This window comes from Vombatus ursinus, unplaced genomic scaffold, assembly GCF_900497805.2.
Source record: "Vombatus ursinus unplaced genomic scaffold, bare-nosed wombat genome assembly UNPS02004691.1, whole genome shotgun sequence".
NCBI lineage: Eukaryota > Metazoa > Chordata > Mammalia > Diprotodontia > Vombatidae > Vombatus > Vombatus ursinus.
In genome coordinates this window covers 1,912,501-1,918,720 of record NW_020944469.1, presented here as the reverse complement: position 1 = coordinate 1,918,720, position 6,220 = coordinate 1,912,501, and the positions used below count along the sequence as shown (strand labels likewise).

General features: G+C 45.0%; 1 protein-coding gene across 1 annotated transcript in view; it reads left to right on the top strand.

Moving 5' to 3' along the window:
* Nucleotides 1-575: 575 nt before the first annotated feature.
* Nucleotides 576-6,220, top strand: part of LOC114026495 (fibronectin type-III domain-containing protein 3A-like) — an 80,870-nt gene continuing 75,225 nt past the window's right edge. Inside the window, exon 1 of the mRNA XM_027840220.1 lies at nucleotides 576-618. The gene's annotated coding sequence lies outside the window, so the exon portion shown is untranslated. The remainder of the gene's footprint in view (nucleotides 619-6,220) is intronic.

Below are 6,220 nucleotides of genomic sequence, written 5' to 3'. Positions count from 1 at the left end.
GACTGCAGATCATTAGAGGGGGAAGGTAGGAAGGGAGCCTCGGGGCCCTCGAGCCCAGCCCGCTTCCCCTTTGGTAGTGACTTTTCAAAGCCATCAGTGGTAAAGCCCACCAGACTGTCCCTACTTTTCCATGACACCTAGGTAAGTTGCACGGCCCGGCTTGCCCCGGGCCTTGGGGGCCAACGTGGGGCTGCCTCCAGCCCGCAAGCCGGCGGGCAGAGCGGGGCAGCAAATGTCCCATGCCCAGGTCCCCCAGTCCGCCGCCCCAAGCGTCCGCTGGCGGGACCGCCCGGCCTTGCCGTGCTCGGTTCCCCTGGGGGCCGTCTGTGCTCGGGGTCGCTCGCTGACCCCCGGCCTCGAGGGTCCTGCGCTTTCCTCGCTCGCACTCCCCCCCAAAGCCCCCCACCGCGGCGCATGCGCAGTGGCCACATTCCATCATGGCGGGGCCGTCCCGCGGCGGGCGAGCGGATCCGCGCTGAGATTGAAGCGGCACCTTGCCGGCTGGGGCGCTAGGGCAACGACGACCGCGACGGCTCGCAGCTGGGTGGGAGAGGGCGGGACAGTGTCGTGTTTGCCCCTCAGCCCTCCGTTTCTCGCCCACCCTGTGTGTGGCTGGCAGTAAGTGTCCGTACCCCGTGTCCCCCCCCCCACCCCGAGCAACTGGGCTGGGTCGGTGCCGGGCTGAGCGTGCGGAGGGAGCAGACAGCTCCCCGCGCCTTTCCCCCGCGCCCCCCGCCCCTAGCCCCTCGCCGGCGGGGGAGGGGCAGGGCAGGGCAGGGCAGCAGCTGCTGCTGTACATCGCCGCCGTGCCTCCTTCTCTCTCGCCGCGGCGGCGACCGGCCGGCTGTTACTGTTAGGCGCACACATGCGGGGCGCGCTGGCCGGCCTGGGCCGAACGGGGAGGGCGGGCAGCGGGGGGCGCGCGGCGGCGCACACTGGCAGTTGGAGCCCCGGGCCGGGGGGCGGGGGGCTAGCAAGCGAGCAGAACCCGGGCGAGGCCAGGACACGGGCGAGGCCAGGACACAGGCGAGGCGAGGCGAGGCGAGGCGAGGCTGGGAGCCCTCGGGGAGTGGGAAGGATGCGGAGGGGATAGAGTTACCGGGCGGCGGGCGGCGAGGCGAGAGTCGCCCAGCGCAGTCCCGCTCAGCGGCTCAGCCCGGGTCTGAGCGTGAGAGCCTGGCTGAGGTGAGGGAGCGGGGAGGGAGGGGGAGTGGAGAGGGAGGGAGGGGGAGGCAGGCAGGCAGCTCTCGGGGGGCGGGGGCCGGACGGGGCGGGGGGGGGGGGGGGGGGGGGGTATTGTGGGGGGGCTGCTGGAGGGAAAAGTTTCCGAATATGTGGGAGGGGGAGCGCAGCCTGAGGGCTCCTTTTACGTCTTGGAGCCGTATTTGGATTTGCTGCTTAAAAAGTGCCTCTGTCCAGGCGCTGTCGGGAGTGAGTGGAGGGACTTGTTTCCCACCCCCCGCACCCTCAGCCACCTCCCCTGCAGCCACCAGCACTTGGGCACTTGTGCTGTCGCCTGCTGATGCCACGTAGTCTTCGGAGGCTTCTTCCCGGAGATCGGCAGCGGCCACGGACGGCTCCCCTGGCCAAGGGATTCCTCTCCTCTCCTCTCCTCTCCTCTCTCCTCTCCTCTCTCCTCTCCTCTCCTCTCCTCTCCTCCGCACCCCGGCTCCGTAGTGATTTAGAGCCTAACACCACTAGATTGCTTTCGAGTCCCCGGATAACCGGTAACCGGCCAACGGTCTGTTTCCTGCCTGGGAACGCACGGTTTGGGCGGAGGGGTGGGGAGTTGGCACAGCTAGTTCAAACGTTCTTTAGGTGGATGCTTTTTTTTTTTTTGTCCTTTTCCAACCAAGACCTACTGACTGTGGGAGAGGCGAGTTAAGCTTTGTGGGTAGTTATTTTGCTGAAGTGTCCGGTGCTTCCTGGGTGGAAGGACCGTTATCTAGCCCTCCTAATGCTTGAAACTGCGGGCTGCCTAACTGCCGCACTTTCCAGCTTAAACTATACTACTTAAATAGGTCGTGGCGACAAGCTCTTGTGCGAGGTAAATTCCAGTGCCTGTAATTCCGCGTTTACTGTAGGGTTTGGAAAGCAACCTATTTAGCTATTGTGTGTGTACATTCATGTAGAGCTCCACAGATACATAGGGTAAACAAAAGGTGACTATGGTAAGTGAATAGAATTCTGTTCTAAGGACAAACGACTTTGGTTTTTAGGATGTCATTCATTAAGTGGTGCAAATAAATGATGTCTTTTAGCACCAGTGTGCTTTTTTCATTAGAAATCTGTGCAATGAGATGTTTTTGACAGTAACTTTTTTTTAAAAGAATGTTCTTTTTCTGACCCCATTATGGTATCTTTCGCCATTTCTCTTCGTCACTGACTATTCCCAAGCAAAGTTGGTGCTATTTGAGCGCCTTTTTTCTTGAGTACTACAAAACGAAGTAGAAATAGACTTGCTTTTTCTCCCTATACTTTTTATTATGAGAATTACTTGAATGGGTGCCTTGTGTAGTTCTTTGAAACAAGCTATTTGGGGAACTCTAAGTGGTACTGTTGCAGCAAGTTTTTCTTTTCCAAGAGTTGGCCTGAAAAGCACTTTGGCAATGAGGTAAAATAACACATGTCTAGGACTGTTTCCTTTTTTTAAAAAAAAAAAATTTTTAAATTAAACCTGGGTAAATGTTCTGATGTGGATTTTATTTAAGAACTGAGTGGTTATTTTGCAAGGATTGTGCCAGATTTCCAAACAAATTAGGTGCCATACTCCATTAATTCATAACATGCACACCTTTGTAGGAAAGAAATGCAGCTTTTCTTCCCTCTTTCTTTCACTCCACCTTGCAGAATGTGAGTACATGCCTCACTGAAGTGAAACACTTTCCTGTATTTAAAAATGCTAATTTTTGAAATAGTATTACTTGCATCGTACCAAGTGTCTGGGACAAATACCTAAAAGCTTTCACCTTTTTTTTTTTATTTTTAGAAATACCAGCAGGAGGTATTATACTTTTGTATGCACTTCATTCCTTTATTCTTTGCTAATTCTGAACATTTAAACTAATACTTGCAAAGTTACGTTTATATGAAAGTCTATTAACAAGTTCAGTGAAAGATTAATTTCAGTCAGAAGGTAAATGGATCACTAACTTGAAAGGCTTTGAAATGGTGGTAAATATATCCTGGAAATGTTTTTCCATTCACAGGGTTCTAGGGAGCTTTACTTTATTCTACTTTTGAGATAAATGTGAAGATAAGATTAACATTTTGTTTTCAACAGTCAGGAAAGTTTGCAAAACACCCTAAAATGTTCGTTTTTCTTCTCATCGGATTATCAGTAATACTTGATTTATGCCTGAATTATTGAAGTACTATGTTTTTCGTAGTGTTGATTTCACCTGCTTTTGTGTCTATCTCAGAGCAAGCTGTGGTTAAATTAGCCAAGGTCAAGGTAGTTACGTTCAGCAGTTATCCTTTCTGCAAGCCAGAGTTTAGCTGAAGAGTAAGTACAGTACACACTGACCTCTTTATTATATCTTTGAAGAGCTTATTGTAAAATGAGTGAGTAATTCTTTCACTTCTAATTCAGATTGCCTATGTTGGTCAGTACAGACAGGGTATTCTAATGTCCCAAATACCTTTCTTTTTAGGCTTTATGTAAAATTACTGTGTATGTAACTCCACTACAATTCTCTTAGTAAGGAAAATCTGATCCCAGTTTCATTTTTATTACACTTCAAATCTGTGATAGTGCATAATACAGTTTGCTCTGGCTATGTCTCAGATGTGACTCAAAATTAAGTGAGAAGTCGTCTGGCACTTTAAGACCTTGAAAGCAGGGAAGTTTATTCTCTCAAAAGTGCATAGAGACTTTTTTTTTTTTTTAAAGATTGGACCTTGGGATTATCCCTAGTGCTTTCATTCCAGGTAAAAACAAAATATCAATTTGAAGCCAACTGCATGACTGACTGTTTATTGAAACATGTAATATACATAAAGAGAATTTTAAACTTATGAAATAAAGTGTTCGGTTTTGTTGTTGTTTAAGGGCAAGTCGGAATATTTTCTTTATGCATATAGCCTTTAAAATTGAGGGAGGAGGAGCTCAATGGACAGAATTAAAAATTTTAATATATTTATTTATATTAAAATCTCTTAGCACTATTGATTTATATCAGCAGTCTTGATGTACAGAGAAGACTAATTTATAGTGGTAGCTGAAGGACCTCTAAAAGTCAGTAGCCTTTCTAAGACTAAATATTAGGTGACAATATGTATATTTATATTTAATGTGATTGGGATTCTAAAAATTGAGAAATTACCAGATGTCTTGTGTCCTTCTGAGGGTAAATTGATGAGTTCTTAAAAAATATCAGACTGTACTTCTTTTGCACACTCCACAGTGCTTAAAATGTTATTCTAATATTCGACTAAGACCATACTATTTAGAATGGGAAATTGTACTTTGGAGATTAAGATATATTTTAGGTAGTTGAGGTTACATTAAGCCAATGAAAGCAGAACATTTATAGATATTAATCTAATACAGTAGCCCTTCACATTTCCATGCCTGAGCCACTGTTTTTCAGATCATGAAGTATCACTCACTGCATCAAAGAGTAAGGGGCCACAACCCTGAAATTGAGGCTTGAGAGTCTGTCTAGGAATTAGAATATAACACATGCTCCCTATGAGCCCGTGGATCTTTGCCAGAGCTAAACATAATTTTATGAGTTAGAAGGTGACTGCTGTCTGTAGCTCAGACTTTCCTTTTTTGGCCTTCATTATAAAGTAAGTATAACTTAAATATAGTATTACTTTAAGGAGGAAATCTTACATAAGAAATGCCATTGAGGGTCAGACCAATGGTCCATCCTACCTTGTTTTCTATGTCTGCTAGTGCTAACAAGGGAGATTTTAGATGAACACATGGTTGCCCTCTATGACTTAAACTCCATAAGGTCACTGTGCATAGGCATCCCAAATATTGCTACCTTTCCCTAATAACCCAGTCTGGATTTATCATCCACGGAATTTATTGTATAAATCGTTCTTGAAGCTGTTCATATTTTAGCCTATATCAGCTCTTGGGGGTAATTAGTTCTACAAATCAGTAACCCACTGTTCAAAGTAGGGCTTCCTATATTGTCCTAAGACTACGTCAAGGCATTCTCCCTAGAACTAGTTCTAGGATTGCAGGATTTGGCGATCAAGGCCGTGTTTACCCAATCTATACTACTTATAACTTATTTCCATCAAATTTTCTCTCAGCCTTTTTTTTTTTCAAAGTGCAACCCTAATTTTTTGTTGCCTGTCCTCAAGGACTGTTGCTTTCTTGAGACCCTGGATAATTCTATACCCCTATCCCCAAATGATCTGTTATTTCAGCAGGCATATTGTATTCTTGCTTCAGAAAACTGTAATATAATCTTCCCAATAATTGCATGTATATGGAATGTTAATTTTTGGCATGAAAATGTTGTGGTATGCTGTATGGGAATCTGCTTATCTTAAAAATATTGCCTAGCTGCTGTTTGTTTTTTTTTTTAAGTGTACCCAGCATCTTTCATGTTTTATTCTATATATACATAATATCTGCTAAGATATTTGTAACTTAAATTGTTTTCTACCAAATCATTCAAAATAGCAATTTCTCAAAATCTTTGTTTTCTAAAAATATCCTTATTCATCTTGTCTAGATTTATGTAGGACAACTTAAAAGTCGTGCCTTTAGTATTTAAGCTAGCCTTGTATATGCTGTTTTCAATGTTTACTCTCTCTCCCACTTAGAACCATTTTGAAAATGGTTTAGGGATATTTAGCGATAGTTATTCTTGATGGTCCTTGTCTTGATGATGTATAACAAGGGCTTCATGGTGGTTTGAAGGTACACTAAAAATGTGCACTTGTCCAAATTAGTCATGTACTTTTCTTAGGATTTGGTAAATAAGCTATAGTTTTTTTTCCCCGCTTAACCCTTAATAGCTTAAAGATTAGCCTTTTGTTTGTGGTGATTCTGGTTTTATATAGGAATTTTATAGAGTTTTGCATAATATTTATATGCATATAATGTGTCTGATTCTATATCTCTACCCTGATCTTCCACTTGCCCATAGGACTTATATAAATTCCATTGGGGAGATGGTGGGTATTTGTTCAGAAATATCTTTCTGTCTTCACCCATGCTTACTTAGTATGCTGCAGCAATATTGAGGCA